At 38.3% G+C, this 22,431-nt stretch overlaps 1 protein-coding gene across 1 annotated transcript in view; it reads right to left on the minus strand.

The window, feature by feature from the left end:
• Positions 1–22,431, minus strand: part of KCNJ6 (potassium inwardly rectifying channel subfamily J member 6) — a 160,857-nt gene that overhangs the window by 137,564 nt on the left and 862 nt on the right. The window contains exon 2 of the mRNA XM_050713249.1: positions 3,129–3,207. The gene's annotated coding sequence lies outside the window, so the exon portion shown is untranslated. The remainder of the gene's footprint in view (positions 1–3,128; positions 3,208–22,431) is intronic.

Here is a 22,431-nt window from a genome sequence, read left to right on the forward strand (position 1 = left end):
CTTGTCTTTCAGGTGTTCACTGGTAATGGACTCATCCATGTTTATGAAGCATGCATGACAGAACTGTAACACAACCAGCATCATGAGGGGCTAACAATGTCAGACACACATGCCTTGATTGCCTTTTAAATAATGCTACATGGATGAACCTGCCTGCCTATATCTGAGCTGCTTCAGCATCTCCACATAGCTCTATGGTCTGCTGTGTTATCACCTCTTCAGACAGGCAGATCATACCTAGAAATTGACTGTCACAGGAAGGGTGACTCTTGCAAACTCAGTTACAGTCAGGCTGCTGAATTTTTTGTCCCTTTGAATTTATACACTAGTGCATGCATGCACAGACATAGCTTTGCATGTGCTGATGTACGCAAACATGTGGGCAAACATGCACATGCTGTCCGTCCGTCCGTCTGTCCATCCACCCATCCATCCATCCATCCATCCATCCACCCACCCATCCATCATTTAATTTGCATTTTTATTTTACTACACACATTTTCCTCATTATTCCTACTGATGATTTTTGTGAATTCCTTTCTTTTTTCCATATTGACTCCTGAATTCCCTTCATGGCAAGTTTATAGAAAAGCCAATGTATGGCAAAAGAATTCGAGGAAAATTCTTCTCTCCAGACAACAATATACATTTCTTATGCATGTTGGATTTTACTTATGAGTATAGTATCTCCAATATGCTTGCAAGGGATATTATGCTGACAGTACCAGTGAAAAATATAAGAATGATTCACATTGAAAATTGGTGAGGAAAATTTGCTATTTACAGTGAAACAAAGTCCTCCACAGACTTCTGACTATATAACCTTTAATATAGAAAAACAGTTAATAAGAGTTGCTTGTAGATTTGCAGTGTTGAAGCAGAGGCATGGAACTGAATCTATAATGGCATTGGGAGGCTTTCATCATTTTCAGAACTGACAAAAAATAGTGGATATTTAAATATTTCATCTTGGCTTATTATGAGCTGGCATTTCTCTGTACTTACTAATAACTGAATGTATTGTGGCTTAAAAAAGCTTCAGTGCAGCATACTTGAAGGTAGATACAGATGGCTACAAAACACTGGGGAGAAAGGGAAATTATGACAAAATGCATGTGTCTGCATATGAACTACTAGGTCATATGGTCTGGAAGGAGTGATAATATGGGTTTCTTTTAAGGTTCTGGTTTATACCTATCTTAAGCCAGCATATCCTGGAAGCCTTTGCCATATGTAATCAATGTGGAATTATTTGACAATATAATTTCATGTTTGTAATTAATCGCAGTTCAGTTAGAACCACAGATATCTCTGATGCAGTGGAGGAAGATGTGTATAATGAGAAACAACCGAGAGAATTTAAAGCCAGACAAATAGAAACAAAAAGAGAAGCACAAAAGTTTAGTAATATTTGTGTAATAACCTGTGGGCACAGCTGCCAGGTATGATGTGGATTTACCACTTCTTAAGTTCTGACAAAACCTGAAAACAGCCTGGAAAAAATATACTTTTGGCAAAGACAAGCCACTAGGCTAGGATTATTTGGTATGGACTGATTTTTACAAAAGTAAGAAGAAATGAATGAATGATGATGTCTACTCTTAACAATAATAGAAAAAAATGTATATTTGAGTCATGTGTTTCCCTTAGTTCACAGGCCCTGGCCCCAGAAAGTAGAATTTTATCTAAGGTCTTAACAGACCTGGGAAAAAAGTAGTGGCTGCTATTAATGTTTGAGGTTTGACTGCAGATTCATGGGAAGCATGGAATTTGTGTTACCAGATGTCCTAGGGACTTCAGTACAGTGTGCCAACAGTTAAGCATCTATCTCTAAATCCACATTCATCCTAGAGGAGAGAGGGGATATAAATAAATTTCTTAAGTTGCCTTTGAATCACCTGATTTTAGGGAGTTCTCAAATGTGTAACTATAGGAACATTTAATGCAATTCTATCTCTCTTTACATTAGATAGAAGTCCCTCCTAGGTTCCAGGGTGACACTTTAACGGTTTTTCAACTAATTAATCACCTCTTTTGTTGAGATATATTTTTATTTTTCTGCCCACTGAATGTCAAGTTCTTCAGTTTGGTATTGAATTACCTGCTGGAATGGTCCCCAGCTTCTGGGAGTTTGGAATAACATTGTTATTTACTTTAATTTGGGATTAAATATAGATTCAAGTCACATGAAACCATGCAGTAATCTAAAAATATGTCTTGCAGAGTTTTGTCTATGAAAGATGTAAACTGAATATACAGATCTATGATAAATCTAGTATATTTTTTCTAGATTTATGAAAAAAATATTCAGTTTTGGTATTTGTATTTGACAGTTATTCTCCACACTACATATGTCCAGTAAAATCTGAAAAAGATTTAGTTACAACATATCCTCATATCAGGACCATATTACTTCAAGTTCATTTTCATAAAGTACAGTGCTGTTTGAAAACCTTCGTAGTAGTACAGGCAGATATTTCACAAACGATTCATGAGGCTACAATGAATGTATTCTCCCAAACTGTTTTTGAAGAGCTATTTTACCACACCATTCTCCCTTTAAAATACCTATTTCTCTCAAATTTGTTGTTACTGCTTTCAAGGTCCAGCATACTAAACAAAAGCTAAAAGGCAGGAACTCCTGTATTCTAGCATCAACTTGCCATATCACTTTAGTATCAGGTCTCTTTCCTTTCATCAGAATGCCGCAAATTAAACTTTCAGTGGAACTTTCCATGCACACATTTATCACAGATAATATATTCACCAAGCCTGCAGAAGGTACAGAAATCTTAGGTGGCAATTGTGGTGGCATTTCACCTCGTTTTTTTTCTTTCTAAATGACGATGCCACTTCTTCTGCAGACAACGAAGGCAGAAATAAGCAGGCAACAGGCAGGCACTTTCAGGGATCATTTCATCCCACTGAAAATGGGATTTGAGACAGGAAGTGTTTATTTCCTCTTCACTGACTGCAGAGGAAGCAGTCGAGCTTACTCTAAATTCCTAATTTTCAGAGAACTGCTGTTTCTGAAATGGCTGGTTGCTACTAAGATATACTTTAAATGATGACAATTATTGGCCATTTTATTATGCATTCTTGATGAAATACTAGTATAGAGTACTTACATTCTGTTTTCCGGGGTCAAAAAGGGATAGTTGGTATGATTCCAATCAATATGCTTCTTAGGTCTCTTAGATCCAAGATCTACATGTGTAAGTAAAAAAAATGTGCATGAATGTTGTTGCCACTTGAACTCAGTTGGCTGTAATTTTAAACTGTTAGAAGGCCAATGAGCATAATGTTGGCCTAGACCAACAAGCAGTCTCCCACTCTCAAGTATTGTCTGGGAAATAACATGGGCCCGAGCCCATCCCTGACAAACAATATGGACATAACTATAACTTTTGGAAACTGACAGGGTGTGGTCCTAGTGCCTCAGTGCCAGAGGTTAGTCCCAGGCATGCTTAATTTATGATGACAGTGACTTACTTATCTATGCTCCCTCTTTATGAGATTTTTAGCATTATTATAACCTGTTGGGCTCTGTCAAAGTAACTTTACATGTCCTACAGGCATTAGGGGGGTGGGGGATGTTTATATTCCAAGTCATATAAAATTGCTTTTAACATATTACAGGTGTCCTACTCGTTCTGGGAAGCTAGCACCTTTATATATATGTAATTGGAAATTGAGTTCATTCCATATTCTTTTTACTTTTTATTTCACTCAGCTTTCATTTGGTGGGAGAAAATAAAGTGTCTACAGTACTGGCTACATGAGGAACAAGGGCCATTTAGTTGAAAGATATCAATTTATTCCTCAATTTCAGAAAAACACTTTTAAGTGGTAGAGTTTGAACAAACATCGTCTTTCTGCAAACATTAAAATTGCTCAGAGCGTCATATCATTGTTCCACTTAGCCATTCCCCTTCTCCCTTGAATCACGATTCTTTTTTCTAGTTACTAATCTCCAATTTTATTGCTGGAACACCCACCTATAGGATTTACATTATATAGCACTGTCTAGTATTTTATCACATGATCTTACAACTTAAAGTGCAGATTGCAGAAGTAGTAAGCTGCTCATTGTTTATTTTTGGACTTCTTATTTTTTCTTTCCTACTGACAATTAATTAAAATGGAAGACAAATGATGTCTAATGTCCAGTGAACCTTCTGCTTCTTTGTATCGTATCAGTGACACATTCCTAATGTTGTACATCTGATCAACAGGTGGATAATTTTTGTAGGCTTTTGTTTTTATTTTTTCCAAAGACATCACATGCAACTCCTAGCAAAAGAATGGTGATTTAGAAGAAATATTTGTTCCATGTATCAACGTTGGAATTAATAGTACTCATTCTCCAAATGACTTTTTTTTTAATTTATTTGTCAACAACTGACATTTTTACTTCTACATCTTCTTTAACATCTAACGTTAGAAGTAGTCAATGTTTTATGTAAAATTAAGCATTTATATTAGGTATCCAGATGAGATGTATGACACAATGTTGAAGTCTATTTGTCCTGCTTTACTTAGGAAGCTTGAATTCAAAAAGACACTGATAAAGTAAGTTGCAAAGATAACCCTGAAAACGTCCTTCCTTCTTCACTGGAAGCTAAATGGGTGTCATAGATGTCAAGGATTTTACATGTATTTGTCTTCAAAGCTTACTGTGTGATAGATATACATGCTAGGCTTTGCAAGGATTGTGGAATACCAAATTTGAAGGGGGGGTAGGGGGAGGGGTGGAGTGGAATAGAAGACTGCCAAAACATGGATTACAAAGCAACAAAATCTTAGCCTCAAAGGTTATTCAGAATGGTATTGTGTAAACAAAGGAAGCAGCTCTGCTGCCCTACTGTTCTAAGGATACCAAAAGACTTGCTTTAACCTTGCCAGGGGGCTAGGTGCCAGTGACAAAAAATAACAGTGTAACATCTATTTTTTGTGATTGTCACTCAAAAATGAGAAAGGAACAATCAATTTCTTCAATATGCATGACTGAAAACAACATGGATATTTAGCATCATCTTTATCAGAACATGCTTTTGTGAGCTGATGCTTTTCCCAGCCTGTTCTCCTATGCAGCCCACATGTTGTATGGACTTCAAGACAAGGACATTTCAGGACTGGCATCAGGGCTCCTCCCCAGTCATAGCTGTTCCTGGGGTCTCAGGTCCAGGGTGACTCAGTCAGTGTTCTGGAGCCTTTCTTGCTAAAGGCCTCTTCTTACCTCCTCTTCCTCCAGATATCTCAGTGAGGCAGCCAAGCATGCTTAATCCTTTCTCAACATTTGCTAATAGGGCAGGATGCTTCTGGCACATGCAATCAGTCTGTTGTAATTTACAGGCAACTTGGTAAAACAGCTGTCCTACATTTCTGAAGTACTGAACACGTTGAAGAAGCATTTGGCTAAAAACAATGTAAAACAACTTTGCTCTTTAGAGCAAATGTTCTGTGAAAGCAAAGCATAAGAAAGAATGTTAAAAAGTCATCAGGCATGATCAAACCTAGCTGTTAGGTGCTTGCTGTCAGGAGTGGGATGCACTGCTTATTTTGTGCCTAACTCCCTAGAGTACAGAGAAACATATATTTCAGGATGGAATACGGAAGATCTAGCATGTTTAGGAAAGCTATGTTATTCTCTGGTTGTTCCCGGTCCTTTGTTTTTGTAGCCAATTATTCTTGTTTGAGTGGAATAGCCTGTATTTGTTGCTATTGAACTGGATTCTATTCGTTCAGACCTTTTCATCACTTTGTCAAGGCCATTTGGATTGCTAACCTTATCCTCTGACATACTATCATACTTCGTAGGTACAATTTATGTAATGGTGAACTCCCAACTCCTTGCATTAAGCAGAGCATCTGGCCTAAACAAATAACCATCAATGGCAGTTGTGATGGATATGTGTGGTGTGTCTGATCATGTTGTATCCTGGATCTGGGGAAGACAGAAGACAAATAGCCAAGGGCTAAATTGAGCAATGCATCCCCACCCACCCACCCCACTCCAGTGTTGGCCAAATTTGGAAGAAAATATGACTCAAGCGTAATTTGAAAGAAGATAACATTTGTATGCAAACATGACCTTAAGTCAATCATCTTACCCCATAAATAGTGAGCAGCCCAGGAGCCCTTTGACCTTTCCTGACGTGACAGCGGGCTGCACGCCAGGACCTCTGGTTGGGCAGGGATGCCTACCAAGGTTACTTCTGCAGATTGAGAGGACCCTTGTTGCTACAGATAATTGGTAAGTGGATTGGGAAAGAAACAGCATGCTCATGCACTGTAATGGTGCTTTTTGATTACACTTTATAATTTTAGGTAAGTAGCATAAAGGATTCACACAATGTATATTATTGTTTAGACATAAACCATTGACCAAGTCTGGGACTAGGAGTGAATTCAGCCACACCTATGCTCCTTACCTCTTTGGTTCAAGGAGTTTAGAAAGCAAGGGTGTCCACTCTGAACCTCATGACTCAATAGGAGGGTTTTCTTGATGTAATGTCACCTAACCCAGTTCCTTACGCAGTCTTTATGTAGTATATAATGTTCTTCATTTAGTGTCTTTGATTAGTATATGGTGTTTTTTATATAGTGTGTAATTAGGTGCAAATGACAGTTATAATCAGGTGTACCTTGCCATCACCGAATCTTTGTTAAGTCACATAAGCTTTGTTATCAATAAATCATATTGCTTCTTCTCTCTTCCGAGTGAATTGCTTTATCTTTAGTGAATTGCAATATCTTTATCCTTTCACACTGGCAGTTATCAACTGATAACTCTTCTTTGGCACACTTTTATAAATAGTTTTGTAACCATAATTAGGTAATTTCTTCTAGACCAAGTTTCACTGCTTCCTTATTAGAATACTGTGGCAGACAGGGCAATATCTTCACAAGGTTAAAAAATATGACCTTCTCAGCTTCTTTCCTAGCCCATATTGATCTACTATGGAATGAAATTAGATTGGCTTGATGCAATGTGCTGTTGACAAAACCAAAACTAGCACCTAAACTAGTTTTTGTTTTTTTTCCAGGAGCTTAAGGTGAGGTGAATGGTCCATAATTCACTGGTTTCTCTTCCTTTTAATTCCAAGTCCTTGTCAAAGTTACTCAAGTTTGCACATAACTAAAAGTTTCTGTCATCCTTCCCTTCAAAGACAGATAAAATCCTTCTCCAGTAAGTTTATAAGCAAATGTGCTTTTTCTTTGTCTTGAGGAGATGACACTCCTCTTTCCACTAGTTCATGGAACAACATTCTGTGGTCAAAGAATCCAAAGTCTATCCCATTTTATACCATCTGAGCAGCTGGGTCTGAGTGCTAGTTCTTATCCCTTCATGAGCTTGGAACTTCACTAAAAGAACGGGCCAAGATCAAGATCATTTTCTTGATGTTCATGTTCCTTTTATTTCCCTGAGACCTTTGCTGCAGCTCTCTGAGCTTCTTGATTAATTTTGATCTGTTTATTGAGGGTAGTAACAGTTTCTGGAGTAAGAAGTGTGGGTAGTGACACAAATAAGCCCGAGTAACTTTTCATGTACTTGGTTCAGACACAAGCCCAAGTAACTTTCCATTTACTTTGTTCAGACACAGGCTGTTTGGTGGTATCACATCTCCTGGATTTTTGAAGAGTCCTTTGGTAATAGACCTGGAATAAACTTATTTTATTTTATTTTATTTTATTTTATTTTATTTTATTTTATTTTATTTTTTATGCCCACCTGGACAATGTTACTGTTCCTGATATCCGTTGATAATTACTCAGGAGCTAGAAAATGTTTCCAAAAATGAATGCAGCCAACTTTATCCTTCCTTCTATTCTGTTACTGGTACTGCTGCAAAACCTATACAAGTATCTACTGACTTTGTAGAGGTTTCCTGTGATGAAATTTTTATGATCATTGATTCATCTGATGGCTCATTTTTTGCAGTTTTCTTTCATGAGTCTTACACAATTCCATGAAGTGACATTTCCAATATCTTTTCCCTCTCAACCCCCACTGAAAGGGAAATACATCCCTTGGAAATCCAGTCCAAGACCTGGGATGAAGCACTGACCTCATCTGTCACTCTGTCACTTATTCTCCTGTGCATCATGTCCAGTATGTGCAAATGTTGCACATGCACGTGTGGCACCTTGGGGAATTAGTCTTACTGAGAAGAAGGATTTACTTCTCTTCATGCTAATGCCAATATGGTGTGTTGCTAGCGTTTCTGGATGCTGTTCACATTCTTGCAAAATGGATACCAAATATTCCCATCCTGATTTTCACAGGGATGTATGTGACTCTGCAGAGTTTGAGGCACGGAAAAAACATGTTTATGTCACTTAAAAACTGTCACTTTTTAAAGAGAACTTGTCAACTGAGAATTTGTACCTTTCTCGAAACAGGTAAATGAATATGGCTCTGTTGCATTGAACTTGGCTCTTAAACTGGATTTGCATCCAGCTTTTGCCCATGGCTGGTTATATAATACTGCAGCAGCATGGGAAGGCAGGAACTGCTTGATGAGGAAAGTGACAGTCGAATGGAGCACTGAATTTCATTATAAAGGTGAACAACTTCAGTTTATCACAGCTAAGAAAGTGAGGTTCTTTAACAGGGATTATTTGAATTAGAAGATAATTGTACTGGGCAAAATGTCCATCTCTCTGTGAATGTAAAAAATTGCTGCAACCCTTTACTTTAATTAAGTGTCCTGATAAAAAGCATGCATAATTGTGTACTTAGCAGTAGATTCCTGTGGTCCTGGTTTGGTTTGAATAGTTGACTGTTTGCAACCACTGACCATGACATCGTTCTGTCATTCAGGAATCCCCAAGTGAGCAGAGCTGTATGATCAGGTTCTGGAATGTGGTGTTCTCCACTCATGGCACTAGACCGAAGGTGCTAGGAACCAACCAGCACAGTGCAAAGCAACTATATCATCTATGCCAGCAGAGAACCAGACATTCTATTTCATCCTTGGATCAGTTTTCCATACCTGTACTCACCCATCTTGAGGAACTAGCTCTGTAGGGATACAATTTCTACCTGGTGTGGGTTTGTTGCACTCAAACAAAACTCTGTTTCTGTCCTCCAATATAAGATTCATTCCATATAGCACACAGTGAGATTGCATGACATGCAAATCAAGAGTTAGTTTGGCCTGTATCTCTTTTCATCATATCTTCCTTTTACTACACTGTTATTGTGGAGCTGCAAGCTGTTGTATGCTGCATCTATGTTAGTGCTTTGCTAAGCTTGAAATGTTCTTATTTCTGTAGGAATTGCTAGAGGCAGGAGAGCTTCATTTGAGAACCTAATTAAAAGTTCAAAGTGTTAGTAATTAGGAAAAAACATTATTTGACTTTAAACAGAACATGTGTCATCTCAGAGTCCTTGATGAGTATGAGAGGGAATAAACAGAGATCTGCAACTGACTTCTCAGTCATTGTCCTGATACTGCTGCTTTGCTTCCTAAGATGAAACTGCTTTTTTTTTTTTTTTAATTTTAAGGACTGTGTTCTTTGATCCTGTCCCACTGTCTGTAGAAGGTGTACAGGTTAATAAGGGCTATAATTTCTTTTTTTTTTAAAGAAAATGGAGTACACTGTCTGCCTATGGTTCTGAAGTGTTTCTTAGCACTTCACCCCTGCATGATCTTGGAGACAAAGTGTGTCATTCTGGTAGGAGAAAGAATTTATGATTCCAGTGGGTGAATGAAAACAATTTCAGTGTAGGTGAGGGCATATACTAGAGGACAGAGTTTATTTCCTTCTAATCTGGGAAAATTAGAATTTGTCTACTCTTCATAACAGGAGAATTGGTTCACTTTTTAATATACCTCTATAGCCGTGAACTTTCTCATCAAGGAATGTACAAAAAGAGATGAGTGCCTTCAGGAGGGCTATGGGAATTCTGTGGAGGGCAGCTCCCTCCTGTGTAAATACTGTGTGGAGGGCAGCTATGGCATGTTTACAGAGGACCAGTGGGGATAAAATACTTTGTTCAGCAGACTTGACAACCTGAATGCAGAAAAAAAAAGCCTCTTTTTTTATTTTATTTTTTTTTGATGCAGATATAAGGAGCAGAAGGAGCATAGGGAAAAGAAGGTGGGGGAAAGATCAACAACTTGGGGAGTACATCATGACTATTTAGTTTATTTCAGTACCTAAAACAGCTCTGGTGGCACAGGGTATAGTCTAGAGACACTTGTATTACTGGAGCTAAGAAAGAAGCTGGAGGAAACAGCTGATCAAAAGCAAAGCAGAGAAGGGGTATATTTGATTCAGAATTACTTGTAAGGCTCTTGCTGTGCTCTTATTAGCAGATGGAAATTGTAATAATTTCATTCAAATCACTACTGTCACGTTGAAAGTCAATCAGAAATCTGTCTTAGAAAAAAATACTGATTATGTGATAGTTAATGCTGTTAATTCACATTTACAACATTTGTCCCTCATGCGTCTATGAGGAGAATATCACTATACTATGATTCTTCCATGAAGACTGATGTGATGTAGGTGATAAAATTTAATTAAGGACCTGAATGTATTCCTCACTGAAATGAGTAGGAAAAACTCCTGTTCACTTCAAAAGCAGCAGTTACTTTGTACGTATGACTAGTAGCAAAAATACCCAACTGAAAATATCAGAAGAAAACAGCTCATGTTAAGGGCTTAGAAGTAACTCAAACCAAAACTGAGGTGATTTAATATTCCTGTGAATAACTATATATGCCCAGATAACCTTATGGACTCCAGTTGTGCAGAGTGACTCACACAACAAACATTCGCCATGAGAATGATTAAAATTATTAACATTTACTTTTGTTTTGCTGAAAATGAATTAAAAGTTTCTCCAAATGATGTAGCTTCCTATTCTAGTACACATACACACAGAAAGAATGTAGATAAAGTATTTGTTGAGGGAAGGAATGTAACATTTTTGAAAGGAAAATTCCAAAACCACTTTTTGGACTGGGATGCTGTACACCTACTTTCTGTGGGAGAAAGCTTTGCAAATGAAATATAAGCCTTCTAGAAATATGACACAAATTTGGAAAAGATTGCCAAGTAATCATCTGATGATAGACTATTCACATAGAAAAATCAAGTTATACACTGAGAAGCAGCCAAGTTAGCAGCAAGAGACAAGGATATTCAAAGTGGAAGGAAATCTAAAATTTAAAAATGAGAATAATGAACATGAGAATATTAAAAATCAAAATAGATGAGGGGGTCCCTGATGACTGTAAACAGGCAAATGATATGCCTTCCTTTTAAAATAGACAAGAAGGTGGATTTAGGAAACTACAAGCTGATTAGTCTGTCTTCAGTCCTTGAGCAAAACTGTGCAGGAAATTCTTGAAAAGATATTTCCAGACACATGAAGGACAAGAACACGATCAGGAACAGCCCTTTGAAAATCATGCTTTACCAATCTGGCAGTCTTCTACAATGAAGTGACTGGGTCTGTGAATGAGGTCTGTGGGCAAAGAGAGGACAAGTGGACTAGACAGGTAGACTGTAAGGAGGAGTGAAGAACTGTCTGGACCTTTGAGCTTGAAGGGTGTGCGGTTTCGAGTCTAATGGTGGTGCCAGGGGTTCATGCCTGCTGGGGCCAATGTTGTCTAATGATTTCATCAGGGACTTTTAACATGGCCAGCCTCTGGATAACACCAAAATGGAAGGAGCAGTTGGTGCACAAGGTTGGTAGGGGTGTTATTCAGAGGGATCTTGACAAGCAAGAGAAATGGGCTATGAACATCATAAAGTTCTACAAGGACAAATGCAAACTCCTGCACCTGGGGCAGAGCAAGCTATGCATCAGTGCAGTCAGGTGACCAACTCATTAGGTAGCAGCTCTGCAGAACAGGATCTGTGGGTTCTACAGACAGCAAGTGCACATGGCTCAGTGGTGTACCCTTAAATCAGCGAAAGATGAATGTATACTGAGATGCATTAGTAATAAAATATCAAGAAGGATGAGGGAAGTGATTATTCCCTACTGCTTGACACTGATAAGGTTTGAATAGAGACCTGCAGAGGTCCCTTATAACCTACTTTTTGTATATTTCTGTGAAATGATTTCATAATTCTTATATTCAATCATATTAATTAAGCTTTTTTGAGTGCATTAGAGATCCAATGTAAGGTTAAGATAGAGTAATTGTTACACATACATTCAACAAGAGCCTGTTCACATGAACCAAAATCCTGAAAGACTGTAGGACATACAAGATTTGATCCTTGATTATTAGATATATTCACAGGTAATGCGAAGGAAAAACATTTTATTTTGCAGTTACTTGTGTAAGTATTTTTTATTTGGGGGATGAAGCTTTTTTTTTTTTTTTTTTTAAGTTTTAGTTCTAATAGTTCTAATTTTGACCTCTGTACTAATCCTTAATACATGTTTATCTAGCTGCAACAGAACTACACTGTTCTCCTCCTCTTTGCCTCCCACATCGGTGTGTAGGATTAAGTAGAAGTGCTAATTCTAGGTTATTGAGTATCGCTTTGATGATTAGAGTTATAACCAGAGAGCACAGTTTGGGATTGAGTTTTTGGTTTCTTTTTTTTTTTTTTTTTTTTTCCTGATAGCACATCTTTGGTGAAGCTCAAGTGAATATGAGAACAACTGACAAAATTCAGTCCTTAGACTGAATATGTTGAGTTTTGGAATACACACTCTGGGTCCACCCTCACTCAACTTTAGGTCTCACTGAAAATAAAAGCTAGCCTGAAGCCAGAAGCCTGCTTGGTGTAGAAAGTTAAAGTTCTTCCTCTGTGTAATGTTTAAAAAGTGAAGCCTGACTTTTGTCCCTCTTCTACTCATAAGGCAGTTGCTTGAGGTCTTGTTTTAAAGAACAACATGAAGATTTCCTGTTGATTCAGTTGGTGGTGTTTCCTCTCACCTTTCCCAATTGCACAGCCCAGCTCCTTAGCTTGTCTTTTTCTTGAACCATATGGTGTAGCCCTGCCTACACACTTGTTGGCTACAACTTCACTTGGTATTTCAATGGGCCTACTGCTCAAGAAAATAACTTTTCATTAGGCCTGATCTAATGTTTGCTTACTTATCGGGAAGGTCGTCTTCACACAGTATCTAGTCCAGCATGATTATGAGCCATAATACCTTTTCCACAAAGAATATCTTTTCCCTTCTCTCAGTTTCTACTTCATCATAGTGGTCTGTCTAAACAGCTGATCTAAACTATTTTTGCTTTGCTCTTAAACTTAAACTTAGACTTATTGTCATAAATCTATATGGGTCTGATCCTGCACTACTTTTTTTTTTTTTATGGAAAATTTTACTTAAGGGAAAGTAGCAGTAGCAAAAATCTGACAGTTCTGATTTTTTAAGAAGAATGATGATATTTCATTTGTTGGTGTGAGGAAGTATAACATGACATTTTTTATGTGTCTGATTTTTCTATTTCAGATGTGCTCATCTACTGCTGTTTACTGACATTCTATGCAATTTGCAACAGCCATCCATTTTAAAATAATCTCCTTTGAATTGTATTTTTATATTTACTCCCAAATCTATGCTTTGGATCTAAAACAGACTGATCTTTGTTCAAGGTCAAGCAAAAATACTCTGGCTCCAACTTCTGGTAAATGTTTGGGGTGATACACAGCCATCTTTGTTGGAAATGTGCTGTGCTTACTGTATTCCTAGGGAGCTGCTAAACACCCATAGGAGTACGATGTGCTTGTACTGCAGTGAAATGTGAGAAACTGCATCTTAAAATCATCATGAAGAAGAAGGAATTCAGAATATTAGTAGACACTTCTAAAATATGTTAGTTAATCACTTTCTCTCCATCTCCTGGCTGTACTCTTAGAATTACACAGCGCAAATAGGAAAAAAAATTAGGCTGGATTATACAAAGATTTCTGCTGACAGTTGTAAGTAATGAAGCCATCCTGAGCTATACTAAGGAAACTGTATGTCAGACCACTCTCTCGTATGTGCTAGCCTATTTAAAATAAATTTACATTTAAGGTCTGATATGAAACCCATTGAAATTAATGGAAAGACTTTAATACTCTTTGACTCAAATGCATATACAAGATCACATATTTCCCGTGATTCTATTTCTGTAACGGGTTGGCAGGATTTACTATTCCTATACATTTTCAGCAAATTTTCCTCTGGTCTCTTTTATTATCATTACTTTCCATCATGATCACATCATACATCTTTTCTCTTCAACATCTCTAAGGGCCTACCTGATTTTTCCTACCAGCCACCAGCTTAATTCTCTTCTAAGATGTGAGCTGTGTGTGACTCCCCAAACCCACCAGTTTGGCTTCTGAATGCGGGTGTAATTAAAAACAAAACAACAAACAAACCATGAGTTCTTTTCTTTGAAAACAGTTCAACCCAGAACTTCTTCCTAGTTCTGCTTTCTTTATTTTTTAAGTCTTTGACTTTATACAGTATTTTTGCTTGAATTCTGTTTGGAGATGAATTTTTTTCATATCTGCTATTGTTACCTCTTATTTCATGAACAGAACAAAGTTATTCCCTGCAGCACACAATGCTGGAATGCAGCGTGACAATAATAGACATTTGTAGCTTATACACAGTGCATACTATTTCTTTTCTATATAGCAGTTTAGAATATTTTAGTAATTATTTTTTATATGTCCATAAGGCAAGGACACTGCTAGTGTTAATTTAGTGTATTAGCTATGTTGTAGTTTCTTGTGAAATGTATTTCTGAATCCTGTGACCTGGTAAGAGATTGATTTGTATGAAAACGATAAACTCATTAGTTGCAAGAGGTAGAGAGATGGGAAATAGCAATCAACAATATTGAGAAGTTGGAAATAGCCTTACATTTTCAGAGAGCGACCCCAGAACGGTGGAATTAATTGTTCTGAATGTGGGAGGGTTTATGATCCAGTTCAAGGGTTGTTTATTTTTTTCCTTTCACTTTTTTGTATGTCTTTATTCCTTCTCTCTTGACATTTTCTCCCTCCCACCCCTTCCAGATTTTGACTGTCTTAAATTTGTGTGTAGCATCTCTGACTAGAGATGGAGAACTCAGTCAGACCCAGAATTTGGCACTGGGATGCTGTAGAAGTTTGTGGTCACTTTTTAAATATGTAAATCCAAATATTGAGAAAGAAGTAATGGCAATGAATGTTTAGAGAACAGTTACATGAGATCTGTGTTCTCACATGCGCTCATAGCACTCACAAGTGCCAAACCAACACTGGTCAACAACTACCACAAAATCATACTGTAAATACCCTATATATAATTATAGTCACCATCACTAGAATATTGCACATATTGCTGGACAATTTTTTTAATACATAGGATCTTCTATTTGCTTGCTTCTCTTTCTGATTTTATTAATAACTTCAGTATATTTCTGGAAAGTAGATTAGCATTACTTTGTTTTTAATCCTGAAAGACTTCTAATGCACTTTGCACTTTAATGTAATTATGCCTAATAGATGGAATACAGCTGCTTCATAAAGATTGTTCATATCCCTGCCGGATACTTTGCTGAGATAAACGGGTATCTAGTTTATTTAACATGATTAACTACCTGAAGTATTAAAATTCTTATACAGCAATTTGTAACATCCGAGAATTGCAACATTACTGGAGAGACACTGCATTTTATGGTGCAGCCCCAGTTTGATGTTCACACCACACTGGGTAGTGTTAATGGGCTGCAACCTAATAGCCTCCTTTCTCCTCCTCCCCTGTAAAAAATAATGCTGGGTGAAGATTTGATAATCCCTAGTTCCCATTCAGTAAAGAATTAAATGAGGCATTTTATTTATCTCCCATCTAAAAGGACTGAAGCACAAACCAATATGCTTTCCTGCATTTGTACCAGAGAAAGCAAGTAGCATGCTAAGGAGAATACAGCACCATGTCTGTATTGTTTCCACTGGAGCTGGCACAGTTTCCATTACTTCCCTTCCAGCTCAGCCTTCTTTCATCTCCACATTGACACAGAGGCCATGATTCAGAGCCCACTGCAACTGATGGCACTCTTGATGTCCTTAAACAACCACTGGTTTTAATTACCAAAAAAGGTTTCCTTCTACCCTTGCATATCTATGTTCTCTCCACTCCTGCTGTTGTTTCCAGTTCTGATGGTTTAAGGCCACCTCTGAGATCAGGAAGTGCTGAGCTGCTCCATGCTGCAGCTGAAGATCATCAGAAACAATGGGAGAAAATAACACCAAGCTTTATTTCCATGTATTCTTGAGATTTTTATAAGTCAGTCAGGAAAACAGTGATGTAGGACCACGCAAATCAAGAAATTTAGTGGGTACAATTCCGTCTGGAAGCTCTGAAAACAGGGTTTCATCTTCCACACCTTCTGCACAAATAGGATGCCACATTGGTTTACTTATTTGAGATGCATCCCATGAAACCTGAAGCACCAAAATGTGACATCTCTAGAGGTCTACTGAGACCTTTGCTGGACTGAAGTTTCACTTTAGAGTTACCCGTCTCTTCTCACCAACTCTACAGGGAGCCCAGGAAAACTATTCTTGAAAAGCAGACATTGACTGTTGAAGATTTTTCTGCGGAAATCTAGCCTCATGGAAATCAATGAGGAATTACCTCTTCATGTCCAGACAGATACTGAGCTGGAAGAAGAGGCATCTTAATTACAATCACTTAGAATAAATGCTTATTTTCAAGAATGGAAAATTGATCTACAAGCAGATAGAAACTGCAGACTATGTGTGTCAACAGGAGATGGCGGGAGAAAAAGTAGGAAGGTAGGAAATGTCATTATTTTCTCATTCTTCAAATTAATACTTTGAGGCAATTGCTAATGTCTTGAGTATGATAAATACTAAATTATGTGAGATAATTTCTCCTTTGCTTTCATTGACAAACTTGTCTGTATTGACTAGATACAATGAGAGGTTTTTTTTGTTTGTTTTCTTTGTTTTGTTTTGTTTTAAATAGAAAGCAAAAAGCAGAGGATTTCCTGCAATGCTGCAAAGTGCTCTGAGCTGGTGAGCCTAATGCAGGGATGCTTATGATAAAGCACTGCAGAACACAGTTGATTAGAGCATTGAATTAACTATGCTCTCGTGCACTCTCTCTCTCATCATCTTGTTCTTTCTTTCAGCCTTCTATTTCACCCTTTCAATCTGCACATTATTGTTTTCTTGTCCAGAAGTTTTTTTTTTATTATTATTATTTATTTTTTTCCTGAGGATTCAGCACAAATGTCAGCACTCTGCTTTCCTTAGAAAACAAGCCCCAGCATTCTGCTCCAGAGAGTCTCAATATGTCCTGTGCACTGGTGGCTTCCTCCAGTCAGGCTCCAACAGTCTATCTAGATTAAATGAATACAGAATAACACAGTACAGCTGTATAAACCCATGATCTTTACTGTTTATTTGAATATGAATTGCTGTGACTGGTATGACAGCAGCAATCAGAACTAGGACTTCTCTTTCTAAAGGTGCGGTTGAACTTAAAGACCTGATGCAGTTAGGTCAAAAGGTATGAAGGGAAATGAAATTCAAGGTTAAGGGTCTGTCTGCAGGGCTGTGGTAAGATGTAGGAAAAAGCTTGTGCTAAAGCTCCTCTCCACACCAACACTGTCTCCAGCCACTCTCTTTAGCCATTGGGGCACACAAGGATCAGGTGTCACTGCCTTGCAACTGAATGACAAAGATCACATTTACATTTGCAACAATTACCTGAAGTCTCTGAGTTAGAATGAGTCAGATACTTCCTCTGGATGGGATACTTTTCTGAAGGCTCAGGTCTCTACATACGTTGCAAAGTCTGAAGGTTAGCTCCCTCAGTATGAACCACTTCTGATGTACATGAACGGGTAGGTCATTGGCAGTAAGGTTTAATATCAGGCTCTCTGACTTAGATGTTTGAATGAGCCTTCACTGTCTGCACTAACAGTGTTATTAATGCAAATGCTTTAAAAACTTATATCTCTCTAGGACTGTGATTTAGTCCTGTGAATTGCAAGCTATGTGTGAGAGAGTTCAAGTTTTCTAACAAGTTTTCTGCCCTTTCAAGTTTTCTAACTAGTTATGCCCTTGGGTATACTATATTATTTTCCTACCAAAATGAGACGAGAAAGAAAATGTTTCTTGGAAGTAAATAATATTCAAACTGAAGAATTGTCTATGTTATAAACATATACTTCCATCCAAATTCTTGCATTCATTTTGAGGTATAGACAAGCCTGATAGAATAGGCCCTTTTTTTTTTTTTTTTTTTTCCTAATATTAAGGTAATATATACTATTGTAATAAAGCAATGCCTTTTTTTCTGATCTTATTGTCAGTTAGAGCTACAATAATGGTATGATTCCTGTTCTTGTGGATGCTTATACTGGTAATATCATGTACCTCATATGCAGATACCATTAATGGCTGACCTGAAGCTGTAACTGACAAACAGAAACAGTGAACCCATGGGTTTTCACCTTTTAGGTGATTTTTTTTTTTTTTTTAATACGAAACTCTATTAACTAATACTCCAGAGCAAAAGTTCTTCTTGTTTATGTTAGAGACTGTCCTGCAACCTCTGCCATTAACTGGGGCTTCTGCAGTCAAGACTGTATACAGTCCCTCCATTTACAGAGATCTTCACTGATTTTACTGGTCATTGTGTGGCCATGAGGATCCATTCACCTGAACTGCTGGTAGAAATTGCACATCATTTAAGAACTTTATTCTTATTTTTTTTCTTATTTTTTTTTCCCTGTACCAGAAGGCAGGATGTTCTGCTGGCCATATGTATAAGCTTGACAATAAAGTGCATGTCATTAGCTAGCAAAAATGCATTTTAATGTTCCTTTAAGCTGTAAATAAGGTATATTTCCTTCGTTGTGAAATTCTCTTAGCCCTGCATGATATCCTACTAGAAGTACCATGGGTGATATGTTAAATGAGGATGGTGCTTTGAGCCTCCTTATAATTCATACTTGCAGCACAGTACCTTTGCAGTTGCCATACCAAAGTATATAATGACTAAAAAATGTCAATCTCTGCACATGACTTCTGAGTTTTTTCCTCCTCCAGCCCCTGCATGGACAGGACAGCTACCATTCACTTTTTCAGTATGCTGAATTGGGGTGGGCTGTCCTTTTGACACACAATCCACAATACTGGCAGTAGTACTTAGCTGAATCTGAAAAGCTGAAAGCTTCCAGGTTCCATTAGAGTCAGCACCCTTGCACATAATTAAAAATTGTATTGTTGTATGAAAAAGTGGATTTAGTAACCTCTTATTTTCAAGTCTTTAATTTCAGCTATTCATAACACAGGTAATATAACTGTATTTCAAATACCAATAGCATTTTAGTAATACATCTGACACAGTTTAAAAAAATACACACAACTATCTTCCAGGAAATCTCTGTCAAGCATGAATGAGATTAGAACTTTTTCCTTGGGTCTACCGGCCAGTAAATTTAGCATTCATTGTTTAAAAGGTGTTGGTCAGTTTCTGCATAATCATTATTAAATATTGATATATAATATACTAGGAATATCATTTTCTACTATCAAACTGCCTCCACCACTAAATATCACGTATCTACATAAATGCAATAAACACCATCTCTCTCTTTTAAAACTGTCAGTGTTTAATTTTCCTAGTTAAAAGCAACATTTTGTAGCAAGCAGATGATAAAAACACTGATCAGAGCTCTAATGCTTTTAATAACAATGAAAATAAAAAAGAAAAAAACATGAACATACATGCACTCTACAAGGCATAAACCACTACTATTTAAGACACAGCTTAATGTATCTGAATTATATGCATTCTTTTACTTCTTACTTTTGTAGAAACACATAAATACATTCTTGAAAAAAAATACTATAAGGATATCATGACAAAACCAGTAAGCTTACTTCAACATTGTCCAGAGTTCTTGGTATTTATAGGTGAAAGAAAGAACAGCATATGATTAACATCTATGAAATATTTGAATAAATTCCTTGTGTTGGACTTTTTTATGAAAATTAAATCACACTTCTCTTTCATAAATTGAATGAATATAAAACAAGTTTACAAATAGATGCTTGTGAAAAAAATGTTTTCTGCAGTAAAATAATGCATCTTGGGAAGCTTGTATTAAATTTTGTGCAAATGCACTGGCAAAAATTCTATAAAGAATTCTGTCATTTACTAAACTGATTGAGGTTGTGGTTGTGGGATTTTCATTGATGTTCATATCTATATATATATAGTTCTGTTGCTTACAAGGTAAAATCATTTTGTAATTATCTGATAAAATTATTCTGACACTGCAGGAGTATTGCCTTACATAACAAAATCAATAGCTTCAAGTATAATAAATGAGCTAGTAACTGCCCTGAAGATTTGTAATCTATTACTTCTTCCCATTTTCCCACAGGAAAGTAATGAGTTCCGAAGCCCATACTTACAGTTTAGTCCTTAATTTCTACACTCCTAATGAGATAAGCCTGAAAATGTTGGGCCTGTCATTAAGAAATTCATGTCTTTATTTCCATAAAGGCTTAACTTGTTAGTTCACTTGACTTGTCCTGAAGTGTAGTTTGGGCAAAATGTGGATCTACAGTTCTTTACTAAAGGACTTCACTTCATCTATAATTCTTAGAGATAAATTTACTTGGGGTCCCTGCATGAGTAGAGATCCTGACTACCTCCCATGCACGGATAGGAATCACCTATGTGATTGTCTCTGGACTTATTTAAAATGGATAATTTATAGCAAAGAAGGAATCTAGAAGCAGGTGTGAATTTGAAATGTGATTATAGTTGAAGCATAACCTCAATTGTCTGGGAATATAGACTCAAACTCAATAATTCTGCATGTATCTATAGTTTACTGCCCATGAGGACCAGGGTAAGGTTAAATAAATCTTGTTTGCTGAAAAGAACATCCTGACATAGTGAACAGCACAAAAGTGACTAATCCATCTCTGTCTTCCCTAGTGAATATTATTCATTATGCTGTTTGCTTTTCTAGAATATTTTTCCTAGTCTGAAGCAGTAATTGCGTATATAACTACTAGTACGAGATATGTATAGCAACACTGAGCCAATAATTCACAGCTTATCAGTGTAATAAATATATATTTTTTATTTTCTTAATTTTTGTCACCAGCCTGAATCCTTCCCTCCCTCCCCCTTTGTATATTTCTTTAAACTGTGCACCAAATGTCTGAGAGCAGTTCCTGATCAGTAGGTGATTTTCTAATAAGTTGAATACTCCTGTCTGACTGGCACAAACTTCACCTGTGCAATTGTACACCTCAGCAGTGTGGTATCTCCCAAAGCTAAGATTGCAATTTCTTTAAGTGCAATTTCTCCACAAGTTTTCCTCGGGAAAACAAGTTGAGAGCATATATTTTTCACCATTTCTGCAGGGCTCATTTTATGGACGTTGTGCATGTGAACGGTCCTGCTGGGGAGCCATAACGAGCTACTGAGAACCACTACAAAAGACTCACAAGAAGTTGTTTCTCTTCACAAGAAAGCTCAAGCAAGTTCGTTTCGAGCATGCCATTCGTTAATACTTGCGCTCTCAGCTCCCGCAGCCGTTTGCCTCAGGAAAGTTTAGCGGCCCTAGGTGAGGCTTCCTACGGTTCCCAACACCCTGCGGGGAGCAGCATGGGGTTTTCAGGGGTGTCCCCAGCTGAGAGAGGCAACCGATTCTTCCTCGCGGACGCCTGCAGGGGTGCTCCCGCTGCCTCCCGGAGCCCCAGCGGTCCCGGCCGCTGGCCATGGTGCTGAACCCACCGCTGTTCGCGGTGCTGAAGCGGGGGAAGCAGAGCCCCGGGGGCCAGCGCGGAGCGAGGGGAGAGGCCGGGGAGCGGAGGGGGAGGCTGGTGTAAGCAGCGATGTGGAGCTCGCCTGGAAGCAGCTTCTCCCTCCCGCGAAACCTACCTCCCGCCGCGGCTGGAGAAGGGGCTTCCCTTCTCCACGCCGGGCACCGGCATCCCCGCGGCTGTGTGCGGAGATCCCTTCCCCACCGCGGCCCCCGGCCTCTTTAACGCTTTTACCACGAGAGGAAAGTTTTGTCTGCGATATCTCTTCTCCCCACCTCTTTGCGACGGGACTTGGAAGGAAAGGGGAGGCAGCGGCGGCGGGGGCCGGGGGAGGGGAAAGGGGGAGTTATCTCCTACTTATTTATTTATTTAGCTCTTTCCTCCCTCAGGTCGCCATGGTGATACAGAGCTCGCTCTCCCTCCGACGAAGAGAAGACGGGCAGCCCCTTCGCGAACAACCCCCCGTCCCCTCTGCTCCCGCCGCTCTTTTACCCCAGAGCAGACCCTTCCCTCCCTGTCCGTCCGTCGGGGCCGGGGCCGCGCTGCCCCCTCCGCACCTCTCCGGGTCCCCTCAGCCCGGCCCCGGTTGCCCTCAGCGCTGCCCGGTTCAGCCCAGCGCGACCCCGGCTCCCC

Source organism: Cygnus atratus, chromosome 1 (genome assembly GCF_013377495.2).
Source record: "Cygnus atratus isolate AKBS03 ecotype Queensland, Australia chromosome 1, CAtr_DNAZoo_HiC_assembly, whole genome shotgun sequence".
In the NCBI taxonomy this organism is placed as follows: domain Eukaryota; kingdom Metazoa; phylum Chordata; class Aves; order Anseriformes; family Anatidae; genus Cygnus; species Cygnus atratus.